The following is a 26,989-nucleotide window of genomic DNA, read 5'->3' as shown; positions in this document are numbered from 1 at the left end:
GGTACAATGGGCACCCAGATAAATCCATCTATAACCACAGCCTGCACTCTATTGATCACTGCATGCCACTGAAAGGCAGAGAAGCCATGGCACGGAGAGGAGCAGCCAGAAGAAAAGAAGGTAAATTATCTGTGGGCTGGAGCTGGAGGGATGCAGGGGCTGGAGCTGGAGAGACACGGCAGGGCTGGCTGGAACTGAAGGGACAATGGGGGCAGGGCCAAAACCAGGATTTTTGTAACCCAGGGCAAGACAGTAACTTGGCTCCCCCCCTCCCTCTCGGGTGATTATATGTTTAAATGTCTTAGGGCAGGCTGACACCTCTCTATTTGGGGGAAAAAAACATATATATATAATATATATATATATATGTACAGTATATATATATATATATATATATATATGTACATATATATATATTCTGAAACTTTAACATAAAGGTTTGTTAAAACTAGTTTAAGCAATGAACGTGTACTTTAGGTTTAGTGCCCATTTTATATCTGTATATTTATATACTGTATACTGGTAAGTCATGTCTAACTTGCACATTACAGAAACAACTTTCTTTTTGATGAATTGGTGCCCTACAAATGGCACTTGCTGTGTAACATGACCATTACTTGTGCTGTGTGATGCGCCGGTAATGAATGGGCTTTAGGGGCAGTGTAGCTCTAAGCAGAGATGAAGCGCTGCCGGTGTGTTCGAGGCCCCACATCAACTGGTCACATCCCGCACACCTCCTTCATGCTGCTGAGCCATAGCCAGGTACAGCCCTCAGAGCGCTCATCATCCCCGATCAAAGCAGTACCGTCATATCGCTCTATCTGTCTGTGTCCCGCGCATGATGCACTGCTTCCTGGTCTGCAGAGACTCTGCCACTTCCCTCTTTTGTCTCGGCACACCCTCCGATCCGGCACCCGGTGCACATACCCACTTAGCCTCCCCCCCTTAATTGCGGCCCAAATGTTAGCCCCCCCTTAGTTGCGGCCCTGATGGGGGGCTGGAGAGACAGAAGCGGGCTGGCTGGAGCTACACTGGGGGCTGTCTGGAGTTAAAGAGACATGGGGGGCTAGCTGGAGATGGAGAAGCATTCAGAAACACAGCGGAATAAGGCTGGAGAAACACAAGGGTAGATGAGGCTGAATAGAACTGGGGGGGAAGTGGCCGAATATTATCCACAACTGACTGGAACATTACTTCCTCCTTTGCCCTCTCAGGTTTGCTGCTATGCATGCGCCAACAGATGTCGGTGCATGCACAAGCCAAAGCCACTGGGGGTGGGGTGCACAACCATCTATTTTGTCTCCGGAGGCCTGAACTTACACCCCTGCTCCCATAACACTCCTATAAAAGATGCACCATCTCTGTCTGTCCACTAAGCTACATACCGTACCTGTCACTGCCTAGGACCACCCAATACAATTTCAAAACATTTCAGAGATCATAATGCGTCTCCTGTGAAAACTCAAACGCATCTCCGACTCTGGGCCTGATTCAGAGATGGTCGGTAATGCAGCCTCTTGCAATATCGATTGCAGGAATATGCAAATGCTAATCACAGCCTTTCTTATGTGCACCACAAAGCGATGGAGTGTACGTAAGTGATGAGACGCCCACTTTCAGGCTGCGTGGTCTGTGCATTTGCGATGGAAATTGTAAACACTCCAACATCTATGCACCATCAGTTGCACCATCATCATTTGCGGTAACCTAGAGTCTATTCTAGCTTCTATCCTCTAATCCAACTAAACACAGCCTCTGGAATGATTGATATGCCAGTGACACTACCACAACTGTTTGGCTTATCTGTTTCTTTGGGCAATGTGCAGTCACCCGTTCCTCCCATGTTTATAACCTGTTACAGGTTGTAACATATGATTATAAAAATATAATAACAAATCAGATTAGATGGCCCGGTCTAGTATATTTTACAATCTACTTTTTCTAAAAGCTCCACAGTTTCATGTCATCAGGTGTTTTACAGGTGTTCTAATTTTAAATAGAGATGAGCGGGTTCGGATCTAAGAGATCCGAACCAACCCGAATTTAGTAGACCCGAGTCGGATCCATGCCAGCTCGGAGTTTCCCGCCTGACTCGGATGTCTCAGATCGAGGCAAACCCAGAGAGACGAAATCTTGCGGCTCGCGAGCTTTCGTCTCTATATATAAGGGACAGGGCGGACACCATTTCACTCCGGCTGTGGAGACTGTCTTTTATTGTCTAATAATTTTCTGTGTGTTTGTGCATGTTAGGCTTATCAGCACAAGATCTAGCAAGTCGGCAACACAACCTAGTGCTGCCCGACTCCAGTCGTCATCAGTCTGTGCTCTGGGCCCAAGTTCTGGAGCTGAAATTTTTTTTTTTAAATTGTCTTTTTTTGTCAAATTTGTATCTGTGTGCGCACGACTGCACGTGTGTGAATTTTGTAACCGCACCTTGGCTACACTATTGGTGCTTGTGACACTGCTTCAAGACCGCAGAAAATATGGAGGGCTGTCACATGACAGGAGAGCAAAGCCAAGAACCACATGTTGTAGCTGCCGCCAGCAGTGCAAGGCCATCATCTTCCTCATCCTCTATGAAGACCCATGCCCCAGGGATTAAGTCACGCCATCAATATGTTAAACCAACTTTTACTGAAGTTAAGAAAAGTAAAATTAAAAGGAAATTTGCCATTGGCATATTGACAATCTTTTGTTTATCTATTCACTGCACAAAGTGGCAAGGAAAGGATAAGGCCTGGGCCTTTCTTTATGAAGACTGCTGTTTCTGATTCTGATAGCCCTTCAGAAAAAAAACCTGTGTGCCCTGAGAAATCGAAATCACAAATCTCAGAGGAGAGTGCAAGTGTGTCCGTGGTAGCCATGTGTGAGCCAGACCTAAATACTAGTGTACTGGAGGATCCTCCAAGTTCCAACATTTGTGTGCCCTCTTTAAATGTGGGGAAGGGCAGTCAACATCTTGCAGATGCAGTCATCGAGGATGCTTCTGTGGAATTGCACATGGAGGAGGAGGATATTTTGGTAGTTGAAGGTGCTTAGGATGATGAGGATGTTGATGCTGAGGATGTCCTTTGTGTAAGTAAGGCAACAGCTGTTGCCCATAGATTGAAAAAGCCATATCCCATTGTTGTCATGCCGGGCCAAAAGACAAAAAAATCCACTTCTCACGTGTGGAATTATTTCCACCCCGATCCGGACAACAGTTGTCAAGCCATATGTGACCATTGCCAAGCAAGAGTGAGTAGGGGGAGGGACTTAAACCACCTAGGAACCTCCTCCTTTTTACGTCACTTGGAGCGCATTCATCAAATCAAAGTGTACGTCGCCAAGTTCCAAAACTCAAAATGTAACAGTCCAGTGTCACCTACCTGCTCCCTCTCTGTGAGATCCAAGCACCTTCAATCTCCAACTCCTGCATCATTAACATCCTCATTCGTCATCGGGAGTAGTCCTGCTGCATCCAATGTTGGTATTCGAAGCTTGATTGACTCCTCTCCTATCCGTGATTCCAAACTAAGGATTACATGACTGTGACAGCCCACTGGGTAGGTGTATTGCCTACAACAGCAACAGCAGCAGCAATATCTACCAAAAGACAGCTGATACAGATGCAGGCTACTCTTTGTATAACTGGTTTCACTAAGAGGCAAACTGCTGAGAACCTCTTAGAAAAACTCAGGGAAATCATTGCTAAATGGCTTACCCCACTTGGAATCTCCTCGAGATTTGTGATTTCGGACAATGCCACCAATACTGTGAGAGCATTACATGTGGGCAAATTCCAAAACGTCCCATGTTTTGCTCACACAATTAATTTGGTGGTGCAATGTTTTTAAAAAAATGACACGGTCATGCAGGAGATGCTCTCGGTGGCCCGCAAAATATCCTGACATTTTAGACATTCGGCAACCACTTGTCAAAGATTGCATGACCAGCAGGTACTGTTAAATTTGCCCTGCCATCAGCTGAAGCAAGAGGTAGTAACTCGGTGGAATTCTACCCTCTATATGTTTCAGCGGATGGAGGAACAGCAAAAGGCCATCCAGGGCTATACAACGGCCTATGACATAGGCCGTGGAGGGTGAATGCACCTTATTCAAGAGTATTGGAGAATAATTTCCGTGTTGTGCATGGTTCTCAAACCCTTTGAACTTGCCACACGTGAAGTTAGTTCAGACACTGCCAGCTTGAGTCAGGTCATTCCCCTCATCAGACTTTTGCAAAAACTGCTGGAGAAACTGAAGGAGGAGGTGAAACGGAGCGATTACGCAAAGTATGTCGGACTGGTGGATCAAGCCTTTGATTCACTTCACCAGGATCCAATCGGCAATTTATTGAAATCTTAAAAATATAATATTGGAGACCATTTTGGATCCAAGGTTTAAGTCCTACCTTGTGAGTTTTTTTCCAACAGACCCAAATCTAAAACTGTGCAAAGAGCTGTTGGTAAAATATTTGTCAGCTGCAGCTGCATGTGAAACGCCACCATATCCTCCTTCAGTTTCTGCAGCTGCCAGGAAAAAACTAAATCTTCCTTACAGAATGCCTACTGGTCATGCAGATCGTTCACCAAAAAATGACATCTCGTCTGGCCTGACAGTACTGCCTACTAGTGACATGTCTTCTACCATGACTAAGTGTGATACGGTCTCCATTCACAGAATGGTGGAGGACTATTTCAGAGATAACATCCTAATAGGCATGTCAGACAGTCCCTTTCAGTAGTGGCAGGAAAAAGAGGCAATTTGGAGTCCCATACACAAACTGGCTTTGCTTTTCGCGTACATCCTCCAGTGTGTACTCCGAAAGAGTTTTCAGTGCCGCTGGCAACCTTGTCAGTGATTGGCGTAGGAGGTTACTTCCTCAAAATGTGGAAAAGATGATGTTCATTAAAATTAATTACAAATTCCATGAGGAAGACCTCTACCAACAATGACATCAAAAAATTACAGAGGCACCTATGATGGATTCCAGCGGATTAATATTGTGTGAAGGAGAGGATGTACACACTGATGGGGATGACGAGGACGATGACAACTTTTAATGTAAAGCCAGTTTGTGAATGGGATCATTTTCATTTTCATTTCCATGTCCAATGCACATTGGCAGCTTGTTTTATGGGGGTCCAAACAAACCAATCATTTCAGCCACAATTGGCAGTCCTTGTTGCTGAAATGATTAGTTTGTTAAACTGTCCTGTTTCGTATACAACATAAGAGTGGGTGGGAGGGCCCAAGGACTATTCCATCTTGAACCTTTTTCCTTTCCATTATGTGCTAGTTGGGGCATTGCTGCCTGACATTTTAAAATAATGTTATGGCTGGTTTAGGAACCAATTATTTATTTTTAAATGAATATATTATCAATTTTACAGCCAGGGGCTGTACCAATGAATTTCTTTTTATTAATTATTCAACCAGGGGCTGCACCCAATGAATTGGTCTTTAATTAATTTATTATCAATTTGACAGCCAGGGGCTGCACCCAATGAATTGTTTTTTTCATTTATTTATTATCAGTTTAACAGCCAGGGGCTGCACCCAATGAATTGTTTTTAAATTAATTTATTATCAATTTAACAGCCAGGGGCTGTACCAATGAATTTATTTTATTCATTATTCAGCCAGGGGCTGCACCCAGTTAATTGTTTTTTTAATTAATTTATTATTAATTTAAAAGCCAAGGGCTGCACCAAATGAATTGTTTTTAATTAATTTATTATCAATTTAACAGCCAGGGGCTGCACCAATGAATTGTTTTTTTGTTAATTTATTATCAATTTTACAGCCAGGGGCTGCACCAATGAATTGCTTTTTATTAATTATTCAGCCAGGAGCTGCACCCAATGAATTGTTTTTTAGTTAATTTATTATCAATTTTACAGCCAGGGGCTGCACCAACTATCAACTATCAATTCTTCAATCATCAAGGGTATCCCAACCATCATCTTTGCACAGTCCTCAACTCTATTAATAATTATATCAATCAGTTTTGAGCCAGCAACCTAATGCAATCTTTTGGCCCTTTAACTAGATGAAAAATCAATATTGTGAACTGTGAGGTGGTCAAAATTGACTGGAAACGAGTGTAAATAAATGTTATTGAGGTTGTTAATACTGTAGGAACAAAAAAAGGCCAATTTAATGTGATTTTAGCAGTCTTTTTGATTTTTTAAGAAAAAATCCAGATCCAAAACCAAAACACGAAAAACAAAACATGGAGGTGAGGTTTTGGCAAAACCAATCCAGATCCAAAACCAGGGGAGATCCAGATCCAAAACCAAAACACGGGTGTCAGCGCACATCTCTAATTTTAAATAAAGGCAGTTCATAAATACCGAATCCTGTATCCATCCTGTGACCTCACATTGTTCTACAGCAGAATGGGCCAGGATGTGCTAATTTACACAATGAAATGGACAAAGGGAAGTATTGTTTATGCATATTAAATAATATATAGCTACATAAAGGTTAGTTTATGAATGTACGAAGATGCACCCCCCCAGTGGATGTCATGTCAAACTCTTATTTCACCCATTAGTACATCAAGCACATAAATCTATGCTGATCAGAGCCCTCCTAGGTAAAGATTAGGTAGGATGTACGCACCTTGAAGTACACCCATATATGAAAATAAGATTTTTGTTAGCCAGACAAGCTATTTAAATAAGATTAAAGTGGTGTACAGGGTGCATTTGGTGGAATGGAAATGTTCACTGCTTTGCAGATGACTACGGAGCCTCTTTCTCCCCACAAATTGACTGATTTATTTGTGGTTCCTAAGGAATGTGGACAATCTGGAATCAAATACCCATGTAATTTTTCTGTTAACATACACAAATGTGGCTAGGGTTGTTCACTGACAGGTCAACTGTCAATGGTTTTAAATCATCAACTGCTAAACCATCGATGGTTCAGGACTGAACAAATGAATCGCGAATGCTTTTATTTTCCAGCAAATGCGCCTACGTCTTTGTACTAATGTTGTGACAGATTCTCAGCCTACTGAAATGCCCACTGACTGCGCTCTTCCGTTGTGGATCGTACAAATATGCACCATCAGTTGCAACATCGAAGATTGCACCAAAGATTGCACCAACCCTATGGCAGGTGCTATTTTGCGGTCTGAACGTGGCCTCATCTGTCACTGCAACTGTGTGTTTTGCCTCAGATGCTGTCAGTGACACGCCAAAGTCTGCGTAGCCAGCCCCCCCATTACCTCCCTGGAATGCCCACTCTAAATCAGTCTCTCTATGTGCAATTTTGATCTGCGTCTTAGAGCGGTAACCATCAGGAGGCATGCTCAGTGCGACTAGGAGACATGCACAGACTGAAAACGTCAACGGACGACATTGCCACTGCGTACTCCTCTGAATCAGGCCCTATGGCAGAACATGCACAGTACTGAAAAGCTATGGGATTTTACCATGAGATCACCCCCATTGATGATAAAAATATCACCCATCGGGGGAAATGTCGGTGGTTGCTAACCGTCGATGGCATCCCTAAATGTGACATGTTGTAATCTGGGCTCTGGAGCATTAGGGATTCATGATGATTAAACTAATACATACTGTAAATGAACTAGGCTGGACTTTAACCTCAAGTATTTCTTCCTTTTTTAACGTGTTTGCACTTAATGCATATTTGCCTACTCACACGGAAGCTGCGGGAAGCTCACGATTTTTCGGGTGGCCTCCCACACCTCCGGAAGAGTAGGCACTTCTACGCCATCCCGCCCACTTCCTAGTGAAGTGGGCAAAATGGGGAGAATAATACTGGGAATTTGCGGTCCAAGAGGAGGGTGCAGGGCTAAGTGACGCTATTTTATGGTAATGACTCCAATTGTCCGGCCCTGCCACCATCGCCACTTACCTGCATCTCCTGTCTGGGCTTCTCCTGGAAAGGAAACCTCAAAAGTAGGAAAGTATTACACAAGGGGGCCTATTCATCATAACATAAAATTCTCTGGAGGTAATTAGGTTTAGAACTCGCATGGAAAAACTGCAATTTTTGTGATGACAGCTTTTTGGGAAATAGATAGTTTTCCCTATCTACACTACCTTACCGCAGCTGGAATCTGTGCTGCGCATGCGCTGTTACATTAGTAAAACCAGCGCATGTGTAGCACTACCTACAGCTGCTGTAATATTATGTGCCCCCCCAACCCAACCCCCCCCTCCAAAAACTTCCCCCCTGTCCTGCACTTACCTGGCCACTGCAGCGCCTCTGGCGCCGGTGTCTACCCTGACACGTGTTCTCCCAGCAAACCACAGTACAGTTCAGAGGAAAAAAAAACATTTTTTTTTTCTAAACTTTATTGTGTTCTGCTGGGAGAACACAGTGTCCGAGCAGCTGCCGGAGCCAGAGGAGGTACCAGAGCGTTGGAGGAAGATGCCGGGGGACCTCACCAGTTGGAAGCAGGTAAGTCTCACCTGCTATTCGCCACCTCACAGTTGCAGATAGTAACTCCATCAAATTCCAAAAATACATAATTTTCGGCGCTTGATGATAACCATAATTTACATATCCCCATACTAATGTATTGGGAGTGTGGAAATTAACGCAGGGGGACTTAACCAGGAGTTCTCTGTGATATCTCCTGTGTTAAGAAACTTCATGAATACTAAAATAACGGTATTTAAGGAAAATGTCCTTAAAAACTTTATTTTAGTGTTGATGAATAGGCCCCAAGGTAACACCTTGCATTTTTGCACATTTGTGCTCTTCAGTCACATAGACACAATGCAGAAATAGTAAAAACAGAGAGGAAGGTTTCAATAAATACTTTTAGTTATATATTTTTTTTATTTCATATATACCTAATTAGTGTTTATATCACATTGCCTCAATGACAGCCCACTTTAAACACAATTTATAGATTCATTGCAATTAACATTTAGCAGTTTCGGCCCCTAAGCACAGGGGATGTAGTCAGGAACAGTTGTGCATTGGGTTATTATTTCCCTCCTCATTATAGTCAGTAAAACAGTACATACAATGTAGTATTTTCTTTCTTTGCTTCTCCGAGCTAAATATGTAATTCCTGTACTGCCGCATAGCATGAAAACAATTCACCTATGTTTATAATTACAGTATATAGATGACTTAACAAATTTGTATGCTAGTGTTTCTTTAAACTATTTTATACCTGCTGGTTCGTTTCTGGTACTTATCACTGGAGTTATATGATACAGTACATTAACTCCTGTTTTTGGCTGTCCTGTATGGCACACACATCAGCCGTGTGGTCAGTGGAACGCGCCATTCCGCACTGCCTGTACAGTACAATTATTTTTATACTTTCAAAGGCTATATTCACAATAGATCTGTAGATACACTCTTTAAAACTCAAACACCTTTAATATTTTCTTATATAATAAAATGTATAAAGCATAACAGAATGTTCTTTTCTCTGTATTTATATGATGCGTGAAAGCTGGATCAAAAGTATAGTGCTGCAATCAAATGTAACACTGCAGACTAACATATGCAATAGGACATGATCACATTATTTGTTTTGCACATGCTGATTATATATTCCTAGACAGAATGCATTTGATACAGGTCCAATATGAATCCCCAATGCCATACTCTCTCTAAGGGGTAAATTTACTTAAGAGCAGTTTACCGCCTGTTTCAAAACTGAAGCAACTGACTGGTAACGACGATGTGTTGCTGTCTAAAAAAACGCAGATTAACCATCGGGTTTCAACTTTAATTGACACCCAATGTCTATGTCTGTCTTTTTTTGCAGCTCAAAATGCCGTTGGTTTTGATTTTTCAGTTCAAAACCTCCGGCATATAGAAGTTACAATACAACGGCAAACCCATCCAAACAGAAGCACTGCACAGATCACTATGATCTGTGCAGGCTTCTTAGGGTTAAAAGCAATGAAATAGTTAAAAAAAAAAGTGTGGGGTCCCCACTAAATACATATCCAGTTCAGACCTTTCATCCTGGTACTGGAGCATCAGGGCAAAGCTCCTCAAAACTGTTAGAATCAGTGTCTTTAAAAAAATTTCATTTTTTAGATATACCCCCAAATTTTCTGAACCCCTAATTATCAACTGCCACTCCAAACCCCACCAGCCAAACAAATCGTACTTGTTTTCCAAACTCAAGGCTGTTAAAGGTCAAGAATTTAAACTATTTATATACAATATGTATGCATTTATCTTCACAATATTTTTCACACCATTAGCCAAAATTGGATTTTAAAACTAGTACGTGGTACAAAAAAGTAGACAGCTGCTTAAATCCCTGCCTAGTCTTCATTCTTTGTGCTGCAGATATGATCATATACAAAGCAATTATAATTGATCCACAATTGAGCTCCTACTGAAAAACATATACCATGATGAGACTATGTATCCTAGCCAACTCCTGGGGAATATGGCAGCAAGGATCAGCAAAGCAGTCAGTAATGGAGACACAGCCCAACAACTAGGGTAACTCACAAAAGATTGCATTTTTGTGCAGATTGTTATGTAACACAAAATTAATAATGATAGTGCAATTAAACCTTATTTTTGTCCTGCCATGGAAGACCAAGCTTTCCACCTATAGAAAAATAAAAATAACGTTGAGCAAGTTTCTCCAACCTCCAATTTACAGATCAGTAATCTCTCATTCAGGTTTACACTCCATGATTGCTCCCCAATGAGTGAAAGAGCAGTTCCTCCCTTTAAATAGACTTAAAGGAACATACATGGAATGGTGGTCCATCCACTCTCCTCCAATAACTCCAGTGACCCTGCAAAACAGCTTTTCTCTAAGCTCAATCTCTCTTTCCACTGGAACATATATTCACTAGATCTTAGACTATAAATTACAGTCTGAGATGCATTTTTTAAGACTGCAAATTTGGTCTAAAATTTACTTTATGCATCTTCCAAAAGAGAGGGCAGCAGCTGTCATCTCCGCGTATTCTTCTGCCACAGACAAGCTGACAAATTAATGAAGGGGAAAAAGAATGCATCCTGTAAGCAGAGGAGGAGATGACGTTAAAGCAACAATCCTTCCTTTTCCAATCTGCTGCCTCGATCAAGAGATCTAGGGAGGCGATAACACTCATCTGCATCTCCCAGCTACTAATCATGACTGGAGATAGAGGTTGAAGCAGAGTTACTTCAACTTGTGCTCAATTGATGATGTAATTGGCCTGCATCATCCAAGCACCCGATTGTCGCTGCAGAAGTTTGCAAGGGAGGGAGAGAAAGGAGCAAAAACATGACAGAGAAGGTCAAAGAGGTGAAAAATTTTTTAAAAAAATGGCTCTAGATGCCTGGACGGGCTTCAAGTTCCACTTTCAATAAGACAATCACAAAAAAATAGATTAAAAATGATAACCTATATGGTAATGAAGAAATATTTTTTTCTTCCTGAGGCTGCAGCAGCTCTATAAGGTGGGGCCCAGAGGATAGAGGTCCAGACATAGGAATATATCTTGTATATCTTCCTATGCATTCCATGTAACCTCCTCTATTGACATCCTGGGATAGCGATAGCAATAACAGGATTGGCTGGTAAATGTAGCACAGTGATTTGTCTTTTATGGGGTTCCCCACAAATAGTCACTAACAGGCAACAACCCCTTCATAGACAGGGAGGAGATGGGGAATGGACTTTCTGAATGTATATTTTGAAGCTCTCACTGTAGCCAACAAGAATCCTGTTCGCTACACTGTTTTGTACCTTGCCACATTTCTCTTCAGCCTTATAAACACCCCAAAATGCAGTTTTACGTAGATATCTTGCTATGCCAAAATTCATATGGAGGTTTTTTTCACTATTCTTTCTGGAAAATAATTTGTTTTCCAATTTGGTGTCTGTCATTGCTGATTCACTTTAATATGTTTCCACATAATCCAGAGTCTGCTAGTGTACATCTGATCATTTCTGACACATTTTGCTATGATATATATGGAACTGTGGCCCTGATTCACAGCCGGACGCTCTGACCAGAGCGCTCGCTCTGAATCAGGGCCGTCCTAGTTAAATTTGGAGCGGCCAAGCAAGCGTCCATGATGATGGTCGCGATGGTCAAGACCATCGCGACCATCGTGCTTGCGACGAGACCCTGCGGTAGGGTCTCGCTGCCGCAAGCCCTGGGGTGATTTTGGCTCTATCAGAGCCAAAATCACTCCCACTGACATCACTAGTGATGTCAGTGGGGACGGACCCAGACGGTAGGCGTTCCCATGGGAACGCCTCCGTCTGGCAGGCACGCCCACCAAAGGGGGCATGCTGTCACTCACCATCGACAGCACGCCCCCTTTGGTGCGAGACCCGGAGTGACAGCTTGGCTGTCGCTATCCGGGTTTCGCGCATGCGCACGACGGAGCTCCCTCCGTCGTTCGCATGCGCATTTGGGTACCATCGACCCGCTTGCGAGCGTCCTGCGCTCGCGAGCGGGTCTGAATGAGACCCTGTATTTCAATGCTCTATGCTGTGTTGTCTTGGTTGGCCCCTGGTCTGCTCTCTCATCCCCTAAGCTCCTCCTCTTCCTTTCAGAGATGAGGGGCTGGCTGGGGCTGAGAAGAGTCGAGACAGACTGAGACTTCACTAGTAAATCTAGGCCCCATTTACTAATGGGTTTTGTCACCAAAACGAGTGATACATTTCACTGTGTATGATAAATGGTGCTCCAGCCAATCAGCTCCCAACTGTAATTTTTCTAACAGTTGACAATTGGGAGCTGATTGGCTGGAGCACCATTTATCATACACAGTGAAATTTATCACTCGTTTTGGTGATAAAACTTGTTAGTAAATGAGGCCCATAGTATTGTACAACAAATGTATGTTTGAAAGCAAGCGGTGGTGGTGATGGGGAGGCAGGAGCATAATGTTATGTGTACAGAGGGGGACAGGTGTATAATTTTATGTGCACAGTGGGGGACAGGTGCATAATGTTATGTGTACAGAGTGGACAGGTGCATAATGTTATGTGTACAGAGTGGACAGGTGCATAATGTTATGTGTACAGATGAATACAGAAGGGAGGGGAGCTGGAGTGACACACAAAGAGGGAGCTGAAGTAACATGGGGAGCTGGAGTGATACAGAGGATGCTGGAGTGGCTTTTATCAATGTACTTCATGTGGACCTGGCTTTTTTCAAAGTATTTACCAATGGATCTGACTTTTTTCAATGTATTTCATGTGGATCTGGCTTTTTTAATGTATTAAATCTGGATCTGGTACCAAGCCACGCTAACAACTCTAGTTGACAGTTTTTTTTAACAATATTTAGAAAAGTCAAGTGTTTATGTGAGCGGCTGGGTGGAGGGGATTGGAAGAATCAGGGGCAGTATTGTATTGTGTACTGTAGCTTTGCCTAAGGCATCTAAAAACTTTGCACCGGCCCTGGATGGACCTAGATCATAACAATCAATGTTCTCAGCCTGATGCGGATGTATTCTTTTAAATTCGATTCCATGAGGACAATGCTACTATCGCTTGCTTCGCTCCGATTTGATGTTTGGTGATCTTATTTCTGCTGCGTGCATCACTAGGTCTGTGGCAGTACTCCTTCTAATTTGCATATGTGCACGAGTGTATGATTGTTAGCTCAAACCAGCTAATGGTTTACAATCAGCAGGTACGTGCCATTTTTAGGCATGTAACAATGGTGGCAACCCGGCAAAAATTCAAACCCGCCCTTCCAATGGCCAAGCCTACAATGTATATTAACAAACAAGATTCTAAAGTACACTGTAACAACTTAAGAAACATTGGGACCTATTAATCAACATTAAATGGCCCGGTAACCATGCGGAAATGCTAGTTTCCGCATATTTTAGTTACCGGGTCATTCATTATCAGGGGTCCGAAAAGGACCCCTGATATTCAGCAAACTCCAAAAACTGAAAGTTTTCGGAGTTTACTTTTGAGAGCAAGCACCATCTTCAGACGGCACTTGTTCTCGGATCCTATGGGAAGGAGTACCGGGGATGCGAAGAGGGATCCCTCCTCCGCCTCCTCACTACCTCCCCGGCGGCTGTGCGCATGCGTGACCTCGTGGCTGGGATGACAGGGAGGAGGGAAGTAATGCAGCTACATCTGTAGCTGCGATACTAACCGAGGGGACAGCTGCTTTTCGAAGAAGCTCACCCCGCACCGGAGCAATGATGATTTGCTCCGGCGTAATCTATCCCCCGCCGAGAGTTGGATACTTAAGTATCCCTTGCAACGAGTTCAATACTTCATCATCGGAGGCCATACGGCCTCCAATGATGAATAGGCCCCTAAGTCACCTACTGATCCCCCATTGTAGCTTTTTTATATAGCTTTTAGCTGTTGCATAGAAAACATTAGTAAAAGACCACTAAAATTGGGGTAAAGTGTAAATATGCATTGATTTAAATTTATGTTAAAGTATGAAATTGCATTTATTTCTATAAATATATGGTTTTCAATTAGTCTTTTTTGATAATAGCTCTTTAGAAAATTCCTATTTCTTATATTTGGCTGTACCTACATGGTTTTAGCCATTATGTTTAGACACAGTTGTTGCTGCTGGGTGCAATGTTGTGGCTATAATATGCTTGCAGTCACTGCTGCACAATTCTAAAAGGGGTTATTTTAGAGGAAAATATAAACTTTAGTCACTACAATAAAAACTGAAAGGTGGGCCCAAACATTATATTCCGATGGCGGAGGCCAATGTGCAATCTGCAACATTGACTGATAACAATACAGGCAGGCGTTTACTGGATTGTAATTGGCTTTCTCTTGATCTGCCAACAACATAGTAATACAGATAGACTGTGCCAAGGGGCTGAATATTTGTGCCCTCTGTCACATGATAGCAGAGCCAGCCAGATCCCTCTCCAGTTTACATAGAGGGTTAAGATATTAAAATCAGTGGGGTGCATCTCCGGTCTGTTGCTGGTCTCTTAAAATATATCTGTATAGGCAGGGCCAGATTAAAGGGGGTGCGACAGGGGCGGTCGTCCTGGGGCACCCACCTCTAGAGCACACAGGGGGGGGGTTCTGAGTAGCTAGATACCCCCCCTGACGGACCAATTCCGCCTGCTACCATGGTCGGAGGGGATGGAGCCAATACGGCGGAGCCTAAGGATGTGAGCAGCAGCTGCATAAAAAGTAAGTGTGTATATGTACTGTTTTATTGTGAATGTATGTGTTAATGTGTATATATGTGTTAGTGTTAGGGGTGAGCGGGTTCGGATTTCTGAAATCCGAACCCCCCCGAGTCCCCCCGATCCGAGGCCGATCCGAGTCAGGCTCGACTTTTCCCGCCTGACTCGGATCTGAAATCGAGGCAAAACGTCATCATCCCGCCTTTCCGGGTCTCGCGGGGTTTGGATCCTATATAAGGTACCCGCGTCTGCGCCATTTTCTCACTCGGCTGTGGACAGTGAAGAGGGAGGGTGGGAGTTAGGGCTGGCTGGGCTGTGTAGTGTAGTGTTGTAGTGTAGTGTAGTGTAGTGCAGTGTAGTGTTGTGCTGTGCTGTGCTGCGCTGTGCTGCTGTTGTCCATAGGGGCTGTGTCCACTACTTCAAAGTCCATAAGGGCTGGCTGGACTGTATTGTGCAGTCAGTTGTCCATAGGGGCTGTGCCCACTCCAAAGTCCTGTGCAGTGTCCCACTCCTAAAGGGGTGCTGTAGTGTTGTCCAGGGGGTGCTCTGTCCATCAGGAGTGCTCCCCCCAAGTGCTAAAAAAAAAATATTTTTTCTGTGTTTGTGAATTGTGTGCACTGTGGCTGCACGTGCATCAACAAAGGAGCAGCGCCAAGCGTGCGCCTGTGTCCCATAAGTAAAAGGCCGGCTGGCTTGTCCGTTAAAGGGTGCTGTAACCCCCAAAGTGCACTCCAAACAAAATAAAAATATATTTTTTTTGTGTTTGTGAATTGTGTGCGCAGTAGCCGCACATGCATCAACAAAGTAGTGCCAAGCGTGCGCCTGTGTCCCATAAATAAAGGGCCGGCTGGATTGACCGCTAAAGGGTGCTGTAACCCCCAAAGGGCACTCCAAACAAAATAAAAAAATAATATTTTTTTGTGTTTGTGAATTGTGTGCGCAGTAGCCGCACATGCATCAACAAAGTAGTGCCAAGCGTGTGCCTGTGTCCCATAAGTAAAAGGCCGGCTGGCTAGTCCATTAAAGGGTGCTGTAACCCTCAAAGGGCACTCCAAACAAAATAAAAAAAAATTTTTTTTTGTGTTTGTGAATTGTGTGCGCTGTAGCCACACGTGCATCAACAAAGTAGTGCCAAGCGTGCGCCTGTGTCCCATAAATAAAGGGCCGGCTGGATTGACCACTAAAGGGTGCTGTAACCCCGAAAGGGCACTCCAAACAAAATAAAAAAAAATTTCTGTGTTTGTGAATTGTGTGCACTGTGGCTGCACGTGCATCAACGAAGGAGCAGCACCAAGCGTGCGCCTGTGTCCTATAAGTAAAAGGTCGGCTGGCTTGTCCGTTAAAGGGTGATATAACCCACAAAGGGCACTCCAAACAAAATAAAAAAATATATTTTTTTGTGTTTGTGAATTGTGTGCGCAGTAGCCGCACGTGCATCAACAAAGTAGTGCCAAGCGTGCGCCTGTGTCATAAGTAAAGGGCTGGCTGGCTTGACCGTTAAAGGGTGCTGTAACCCCCAAAGTACACTCCAAACAAAATTAAAAAAATATTTTCTGTGTTTGTGAATTGTGTGCGCAGTAGCCGCACGTGCATCAACAAAGTAGTGCCAAGCGTGCGCCTGTGTCATAAGTAAAGGGCCGGCTGGCTTGTCCGTTAAAGTGTGCTGTAACCCCCAAAGTACACTCCAAACAAAATAAAAAAATATTTTCTGTGTTTGTGAATTGTGTGCGCAGTAGCCGCACATGCATCAACAAAGTAGTGCAAAGCGTGCGCCTGTGTCCCATAAATAAAGGGGCGGCTGGATTGACCGCTAAAGGGTGCTGTAACCCCCAAAGGGCACTCCAAACAAAATAAAAATATATTTCCTGTGGTTGTGAATTGTGTGCACTGTAGCCGCACGTGCATCAACAAAGGAGCAGCGCCAAGCGTGCGCCTATGTCCCATAAGTAAAGAGCCGGCTGGCTCATTTCTTAAAGGGTGGTGTAACCCACAAAGTGCACTACTCTCCAGCAAAAATAAAAAAATATTTTCTGTGTTTGTGTGTGCCTTAGCCGCACGTATATATCAATATAACATAAATGGAGGACCAAACTTTCTCCGATAAAAATAAAATAGGGAAAGATCAAGAACCACTTCCTCCTAGTGCTGTTGCTGCTGCTGGGAGTTGTTCATCATCCCAAAGAGGAAGTAGGAACACCACTACTTTTACTAAACAATTGACCCTTCAGCAGTCCTTAGCGAGGAGGATGAAGTACAACAGCAGTCATCCTGAAGCAAAACGTATAACTGAGGCCTTGACTGCTATGTTGGTGTTAGACGTTCGTCCGGTATCCACCATTAGTGCAGTGGGATTTAGACAATTGATGGAGGTAGTGAGTCCCTGGTTCCAAATCCCATCTAGATTCCACCTGCATCCTCAAAGCAGCAGCGACAAGCGTGCGTCTTTCTGTTAAAGAGTTGTGTAACCCTCAAAGTGTGCTCCACAAACAATAAAAAAATTATTCTTTTTTTTTCTGTCTTTGTGAAATGTGTGGGCTGTAGCCGCACCTGCATCCTTAAAGCAGCAGCGACAAGCGTGTGTCTGTCTGTTAAAGGGAGGTGTAACCCTCAAAGTGCGCTCCACAAACAATAAAAAAATTCTTCTTTTTTTTCTGTCTTTGTGAAATGTGTGGGCTGTAGCCGCACCTGCATCCTTAAAGCAGCAGCGACAAGCGTGCGTCTGTCTGTTAAAGGGTGGTGTACACCCTCAAAGTGCGCTCCACAAACAATAAAAAAATTCTTTTTTTTTCATGTCTTTGTGATTTGTGTGGGCTGTTGCCGCACCTGCATCCTCAAAGCAGCAGCGACAAGCGTGCGTCTGTCTGTTAAAGGATTACATCGGTGACAGCATCCAAGTAGGCATGTGAGACAGTCCGTACATGTACTGGCAGGAAAAAGAGGCAATTTGGAGGCCCCTGTACAAACTGGCTCTATTTTACCTGAGTTGCCCCCCCTCCAGTGTGCACTCCGAAAGAGTGTTTAGTGCAGCCGGGAACCTTGTCAGCAAAAGGCGTAGGAGGTTGCTTCTACAAAATGTGGAGAAGATGATGTTCATAAAAATGAATTATCAACTCTTCCAGGGAGACCAGCCTCCAGAACGTACAGAGGGACCTGTGGTGGTGGATTCCAGCGGGGACGAATTAATATTCTGTGAGAATGAGGATGTACACAACACTGAAGAGGGTGAGGAATCGGTGAATGAGGAGGATGAGGACGACATCTTGCCTCCGCAGAGCCAGTTTGTGCAGGGACAGATTAATTGCCAGCTTGTTTTGTGGGGGCCCAAACGAACCAATCATTTCAGCCACAGTCGTGTGGCAGACCCTGGCGCTGAAATGATTGGTTTGTTAAAGTGTGCATGTCCTGTTTATACAACATAAGGGTGGGTGGGAGGGCCCAAGGACAATTCCATCTTGCACCTCTTTTTTTTCTTTGCATTATGTACTGTTTGGGGCCTAGTTTTTCAAACTGCCATCCTGTCTGCCACTGCAGTGTCACTCCTAGATGGGCCACGTGTTTGTGCCGCTCACTTGTGTCGCTTAGCATAGTCATCCAGCTACCTCGGTGCAACCTTTTGGACATAAAAACACTATTGTGAGGTGTGAGGTGTTCAGAATAAACTGGAAATGAGTGGAAATTAAGGTGTTTGAGGTTAATAATAGCATAGGAGCAGAAAAATCAACACATTCCGTGATTTTAGCTGTTTTTATGCTTTTTTTTAAAAAAATACAGATCCAAAACTCAAAACCCAGAAACCAAAACACCGAAGGGTGGTTTTGGCTCAACCAATCCAGATCCAAAACACGAAGAAAGATCCAGATCCAAAACCAAAACACAAAACACGAAAAGTGGCCGGTGCACACCCCTAGTTAGTGTGTGTGTATACTGCTGTGTGTGTGTATACTGTATATGTGTGTATATGTGTTAGTGTGTATGTATATGTTTATGTGTGTGTATACTGTGTTAGTGTGCATGTATGTGTTTATGTGTGTGTATACTGTATATATGTATGTGTTAGTGTATATGTTAGAGATGAGCGGTTTGGATTCTGTGGAATCCAAACCGCTCCGAACATTGGGGATTCAAGTCCACCCGAACCCTGTTCGGGTGTTCACCGCCTGACTCGGATCCCCGTTCGGGGCCGAACGGCGGCCGCCTGATGTCGGATTCTCACTAGAGAATCCAACATCTGGGCTCCTATTGTGTAGGGCAGAGCGCTGTGATAGCGCTCTGCCCTACACAGACACAAACACACAGCCGCCAGCGGCAGCTGTGTGTTTGTTACAGCAGCCAATGAGAGTCACACAGACTCTCATTGGATGCTGCACGGAGGGAGCCGGCTGGAGCTCACACATGAGCTCCGTCTTCCGGCTCCCTCCTCAGCATGTGACAGCAGAGCGGACGGCGCGGGAGCGGGGATACAGGTAAGTTTTTATTTTTTATTTTTTTATTTGTGCAAGGGCCGGGGGCGCTACTGGGAGGGGGTCTGCTACTGGGGGGGTCTGCTACTGGGGGTGCGGGGGAGCCATACTACTGGGGGGTCTGCACTACTGGGGGGGTCTGCTACTGGGGGGGGCTATACTACTGGGGGGGCCATACTACTGAGGGGCCTGCTACTGGGGGGGGCTATACTACTGGGGGGGTCTGCTACTGGGGGGGGCCATACTACTGAGGGGCCTGCTACTGGGGGGGGCCATACTACAGGGGGGGAATACTACTGGGGGGGCTTACTACTACTGGGGGGGCCTGCTACTGGGGCAGCCTACTACAGGGGGGAGCCATACTACAGGGGGGGCCCATACTACAGGGGGGGCTACTGCTGGGGCAGCCTACTACTGGGGGGGGCTGCTACTGGGGCAGCCTACTACTGGGGGTCCAAACTACTGGGGGGGCATACTACTGGGTGGCATGCTAATGGGGGGCATACTACTGGGGGGGCCTGCTAATGGGGGGCATACTACTGGGGGGGCCTGCTAATGGGGGGCATACTACTTGATGGCATGCTAATGGGGGGCATACTACTGGGGGGGCCTGCTAATGGGGGGCATACTACTGGGGGGCATTCTACTGGGGGCACTGCATAGTGGACCATACTACTAAGGGGACTGCATAGGGGGCACCACTGCTGGGGGCATTGTGTAAGGGACACCGCTACTGTGGGCATTGTGTAAAAGGGGCACTACTGTGGGCATTGTGTAAAAGGGTCACTACTGTGGGCATTGTGTAAAAGGGGCACTACTGTGTGTCGTAACATAAATAAGAGACACTAATTTATGGTGTAATGTGAATCAGGGGCACTATGTGTGGTGTAATGTGAATAAGATTGTGCACTGTGACTCCTAGGGCCGTAGCCCACTATGTAAACAAGTACTGTGATTCTGCTGGCCGTACCCCACTGGGTGGGTGCACTACTGTTCATTTCTGCCATTGCTGTGTGGCAATGTGTCATAGATGTGCTTTATACTGTGGTGTCTGTGTCGTTGTGCCGCTGCTTTGTCGCTTAGTAACCAGTCAGCTCACTGCAACCTTTGGCCAATAATGTTGAAAACAATATTATAAGCTGTGATATGGTCTAAATTGACTGGAAATTAATGTTATTGAGGTTAATAATACTCTAGGAAGAAAAAAAAGACCAATTTATGTGATTTTAGCTTTTTTTGTCAATTTTTGTAAAAAAATCCAGATCCAAATCCAAATCCAAATCCAAAGCCAGTCACCGCAGTTTGGCAAATCCAAATCCAAATCCAAAGCCGGACGACGAATTAGAACCAAATCCAAATCCGGCAAAAATGGTCCAGCGCACATCCCTAGTATATGTATGTGTTTATGTGTGTGTATACTGTATATGTGTATGTATGTGTTAGTGTATATGTATGTGTTTTTGTGTGTGTATACTGTATATGTGTGTATATGTGTTAGTGTGTATGTATGTGTTTATGTGTGTGTATACGTTATATGTGTGTATATGTGTTATTGTGTATGTATGTGTTTATATGTGTTATTGTGTATGTATGTGTTTATATGTGTGTATACTGTATGTGTGTTAGTGTGTATGTATGTGTTTGTGTGTGTATACAGTATATGTGTGTATATATGTGTTTATGTGTGTGTATACTATATATGTATGTGTATGTATACTGTATATGTGTGTATATGTGTTAGTGTGTATGTATGTGTTTGTGTGTATACTGTATATGTGTGTGTATGTGTCAGTGTGTATGTATGTGTGTATATACTGTATATGTGTTAGTGTATATGTATGTGTTTATGTGTGTGTATACTGTATATGTGTGTATATGTGTTATTGTGTATGTATGTGTTTGTGTGTGCATACTGTATATATGTATTTTATACTGTATGTATTATATACGTCTGCTACATATATTATATATATATATATATATATATATGTATATATATATATATATATATGTGTGTGTGTGTTTAATACATACATGCATAAATATATAAATAATAATAAATATATATATATATATATATAATGTATGTAAACCCCCCAGAAAATCCTGTATTTGCCCGTGCCCACACAGAGTGGACCCTGTTCCCGGATGAGGACTGAGCTGCCGCTGATCTGTGTTCTGAATGCAACAGTGCAGTCAGCGCTGCCGCATAGAGCGCAGAGCGGCTCCCAAGTCCCCTCATCAGCATCACATGACATATCATCTCTGTGACGCTGATCACTGATGTCAGGCTTCAGGAGCTGCTCTGCGCTCTATACAGCAGCACTGACTGTGCTGCTGCATTCACAACACAGAGCCAGAAAGTAATTAATCAGGGAGGGTGGGGGTAGGCTCCGTGTGGCTTGGTGGGGCCCCCCACAACTTAGTTGCCCCAGGGCCCCCACAAGCCTTAATCCGGCTCTGTGTACAGGTCTCTACTTTTCATTGTTCAACTTAAATATGCCGACACTGCATTGTTTCATACATTACAGGTAGGCATTGCTGGGTGCAAGAGATCCTAAACGGACAGGTAGATATTGCTGGGTGTAAGAGACCCTAAACAGATAAAAGTAACATTTTATGCTTAGTAAAGTTATTTTATGTTTTTTAACGCCTTACTTTTCACACTGGCACATTTTTTGTAGGCCCCACAGCCAGCCCTAGCCTTGTCCTGTCCTCGGCTGCCCTGCCAGTAGACATCTGCCTGATAATCTAGTTAGGAATGCAGCTGTTTATATGGAGTCCATATGCGTTCCTTTCACATGGTTCATGGCATTTCAACCGTTGCTCTAAATCTACTGAACTGATGAGCAGATGTTTCCTGTCTAATGTCATAACATTATGACTGCAGATATAACAACTTCTGTCTAAGTTCACCACCCTGATCCCTATGTACTATACCTTTATTTCTGGTAGTGCTCGTGGCTATCGGGGGCATTCCTAATGGTAGATATAGTCCAGGGCAAGCTATTGTTTTGAATTGATTCAACATGTTATTTTATTTAAGAGTGTGACGGACAATACACTCATAAACACGTGACCACCGAGTTGAAGGGCATATCTATATTACACTCGCTTGGGGATCTTGTCAATGTTTATGCTTCTGAACTTCAAAAATATTAGGATTTATCATAAATTTTGTCTAATGACCCATATTTTCTTTTTGTTGACTAGAATCCTGTACAAAATTATTAATATTATTATTATTAATATTTTTAACAGTTATTTATATAGATTGGATGCAGTCATAAGGTCAACAATAACAATGTTGACATTCATAATGTCAACACTACAATGTGGACATTGCTAAACTGTCGACAGGAAACATCAACATTCTCAAATGTCAACATGTTAAATGCTGACATTGTTAGAATGTCAACATTATTGTTAGGGTTAGGCACTAGGGGAGGATTGGGCTAGGCTTCAAGAAGAGAGAGTTAAGCACTAGGGGGAGGTTAGGGCTCAGCAGCGGGAAGGGAGGGTTAGGGTTAGGCACTAGGGGGAGGTTAGGGCTAAGCAGCGGGAAGGATAGGTTAGGGTTAGGCACTAGGGGGAGGTTAGGCACTAGACTTAGTGATATGGGGAGAATACATCCTGCCCCAGTGGACCTTCAAACAATCTATAACCCCTACCACATGTACACACATATATGCTACAGTTATTTTTTTTGTATCAGAATCCATTTAACCTACTAGTATGCTTTTGAATTGTTCGAGGAGGAGAACCTACACAATCCACACAGACAGGGCTATATTGTGTTACTGATAATTGGTGCAGTTAAGGGTACATGTGAAAGTTGAGTTTGTTTAAGCAGTTATTTGAAGGAACTTTGTTTTTTTGAAAAATTATAGTTGTCAAGGAAATAGTAGACAAATAAAGAAATCAGTTCTTGCGCAATGCTTCACGATATCTGTACACTTGTTTTATGATGCAAATTATTAAATATTCTCTGTAAAGTATTGCTTAATATGTTTAAACAAGTTAGTAATGATCATCTGCGACAGTGAGGTTGGAAAAAGCCAATTAGATAAGTTTAAAGATCAATAATTGGTTCACATGAGAAGAACAAATCTGCTTTCCTTTCTGTTACCAATATGCATTCCATTATGTAGAATTGCTATACAAACACACTAATCTACATCTTTTTTGTTATAATTGTTTTCATCTATAATGTGTGTTCTTTCTTGTTGCATTTCCCTGGTAAACGTTGATTTGTCCTAACATCAACAGCATGAGTGAATTTAGGTCAGAGGAGAGAATTCCTGCAGAAACATTGCTTTTATGCTCTAGTTCCTCCACTCGGCCACTGGACGTGCAGCTAACGCCGTCACTTAAATTATGTCCTTTCCATGAGCACTGGTACATAGGCCACCGGAGACGAGCCGTGGAGATAGCAAAAGTCCCTGTGGCTGTTGCAGACAGGGAGGGAACCGTTTCTTTGCCTCCAAACACTGACAATGCGCATTAGGATTCTTGTATCTGTAAAGAGAAATCTCATGTATATTTTCACCCCACCGCTTACGGCAAACAAAGCCCTGTTTTATTTATATCCTGTTTTCCCGCTAGCTCTCAACCCCCCTTATGGTTCAGTCAAATCAAGTAGAAGCAGTTACTTATACCAACATACTTTTCATCGGTGTGTATATGTTGATGTGCAATCTATTTTATTATTATTATTTTTATAAATTTCAATAATCTGTCCACAAGAGGAAAAACGGGGCAAAAAGTAAGAAGTTGTGTGTGATCCTGAAGTGGTTCTACTCATCTGTTAAATGTGAATATAGAAGGAGGAATCATGGAGATTCTAATTTTGGTTTAGATCTCAGGCTTTAATTCAACTTGTTTCATTCAAATATGGAAAAAAAAAATCAGATAATGTGAACCATGAAATAAGGAAACCATCATGGGGTGTGAAATATTAGAGTGCATTGGATTCCCGTCAAACCTAATGTAAGCAGTCTTTAGAGCTGTATGTCAGCAAACGTGGAAATAATTTAGATCTACAGTAGACTTTACATCCTAATTGTAAATGGCAGCTGTTTAAATAAGGTAATGGGTATAATTCAGAGCTGCGGCTGCGCTGAGTGTAGGACTAGAAGTATCTTGTTCTGTTTACATGAATGTATGTATATAAGTAGCACTGCATTTCTATAGAAAATAGATTCTACTGCTTCATTTTAGGAATCAGGTCAGTGTTAATCCCTTTTGTGCTTTAGAGCTGAATATTGAGATAGCACTCACTTGTAATCTAGGGATTACTGCAATAAATTTCATTTTAGGATAATAGTTATATTTCACTATATTTATATAGTTTTGTCGATGTAAGGCAGTACAGTATGTTTCAGTGTTGCATACAGCAAGACAAAGCCTATCCATTATCAACTTCCTGTTCTACCATATCCACTTTCTTTACATTCTACAATTGCTCTTTATATAACCCCTAATATTGAAGCTTGCTCTTCTGCCTTTCTCCAAGTTCTTTACAGAAAAGCACTTGTATGATAAAAAGAAAAGAATCACTTTGCTAACACACCTCTAAAAAGTGAGGCTGCTCTTGAAAAATACAGGAACACAGATACTAACTACTTTCCATACATCAAATCCATACAGGACCTTTGGGGTCTGCACAACTACCAATATGGGAACATGGGTGACATTTATGTGTCCGGTCTCACACCTCACTAATGAGAAATTAGTGGCCTTAATTGCTAAGAAAAATTAACCCTCTTAATGTAAAAGATTCACATCAAAGAAAACAACAATGACAGCTGGTTCCTTTGTGCCCTCGATTTGACAATGGTGTCTGTACTATTCTTGCTTATCTGTCACAGAGTATTGTAATACAGGAGCAATAGATCACATGAATGTTTTAGAACATAAACCTCTGATTATTTTGATTTTAAAATGTCCAAATATACATTTTAGAGTGACTGATGGTTTATGGGCTGACTCATTAGTCTGTTCACACATGCTGGTTTTCAGATGGTTTCGGATTTGACAAAATTCCTACATTCACTTGGAATCCTCTTATAACGAAAATAAATATTTCCCTCTCTCTGTTTATTTGCAGCACATCCATCTTGATGGCCTGCCAGCTGTTCTCAGAGCTCACTGATTACTCATCCTTCTGTAATTACCTCAGCTGACTACAGGGTATCAATTAAATAAATCTCTCAGCAAGTCCTGAGAATGGGTTAATCCTGCAGTCTTGAGCACAAAGGATGCACAAAGAATGTTTCTGTTGAAAATATATGATTTGGCTGGTTACGTGCTTGCGTTTGCCAAGTTAAAATGGAAGCTTACTATTATATGGATACAGTTCAAGCTAATGGGTCTCATATGACTGTTTTGATGAACATTCAACGCTGTCGGTGAGTTTGGTATTAATAAGCAAACCATCGATCGTTGAATGTACATCACGGCAAGAACATTGTCTGCTTGGATGCCTGTCTCGGCTGCACGCTGCCTGGCTATTTCTTTCCGGATGAAATTATGGCTTCAATTACATGGAACTAGTGGATCTCAAAATCTTATAAGTTCACAAATACGCTTTGTTACTCTCTTACCATACCGGGAAACTCTGTATAGCCAATCTTTTTTGTAATTGTGTTGGAGAGTGGATGTTACAATTATTCATCAATTTGAATTGGTAAAAATTCTTAAAGTTGAGCACGTTCTTGCCTACAAAACATTAAAATAAAGATTTTTTTCTGTGTGTGCTAAAAGTGGAAATTATCATTGGTAGTAGAATGGAACCAACTTTTTTACACTACTGGAACAATCTTCTCCTTTTCATGACATGATTCTTACATTGGAGAGCAGCTTCCAGATAAAGAGAGGAAGGATACGGGTAAAATGGTAGCTAACTTGAGAATATCTGATATATACTGTTGATAAGATGAAATTGTGATGGGCTCATTCAAAATCTATCAATGTTTACAATGTATAATGAAATGTTTTTCTATTTTCTTTTTCTACTAAGATCTAATTGGTGCAGTGTATATGCTCTGAACCCAGCTATGTGTTTTAATTTCAATAACCATTGGTATTGATCGATGACAGTCTTATGAACTTTATCCACCCTTCAGACTGAATACAGAACTTCATGAAGAAACCAAATACAAAGGTCACAATTAACATTCATTGCTGTCGGTGGGTTGAGTTAAGAGAATAAGCTCGCTGAACGATGAATGCAACTGTGTCCCCACTTTATACAGGAGCATGAATGCGTATTTTGGGATGCATTGTGGATTTAAAGGACAGTTTCATACTTCTTGTACACTGCAGAGCTGCGTTACATAAATGACCAGTCTATGACTACATTATATCAGAGTATTTTTCTACTGGACATTGCATGTGGGATACAGATGGAGATGGGTCGTTATA

At 42.8% G+C, this 26,989-nt stretch overlaps 1 long non-coding RNA gene across 1 annotated transcript in view; it reads left to right on the top strand.

The window, feature by feature from the left end:
• The window catches only part of LOC148522359 (uncharacterized), a 100,633-nt gene extending 74,292 nt beyond the window's left edge, over positions 1–26,341 (top strand). Inside the window, exon 3 of the long non-coding RNA XR_015878752.1 lies at positions 25,674–26,341. This is a non-coding gene — a long non-coding RNA (uncharacterized LOC148522359). The remainder of the gene's footprint in view (positions 1–25,673) is intronic.
• Positions 26,342–26,989: the final 648 nt, after the last annotated feature.

Source organism: Taudactylus pleione, unplaced genomic scaffold, assembly GCF_031769625.1.
Source record: "Taudactylus pleione unplaced genomic scaffold, aTauple2 ptg000146l, whole genome shotgun sequence".
Taxonomy (NCBI): Eukaryota; Metazoa; Chordata; class Amphibia; order Anura; family Myobatrachidae; genus Taudactylus; species Taudactylus pleione.
This window is presented reverse-complemented; position numbering and strand designations above follow the sequence as displayed.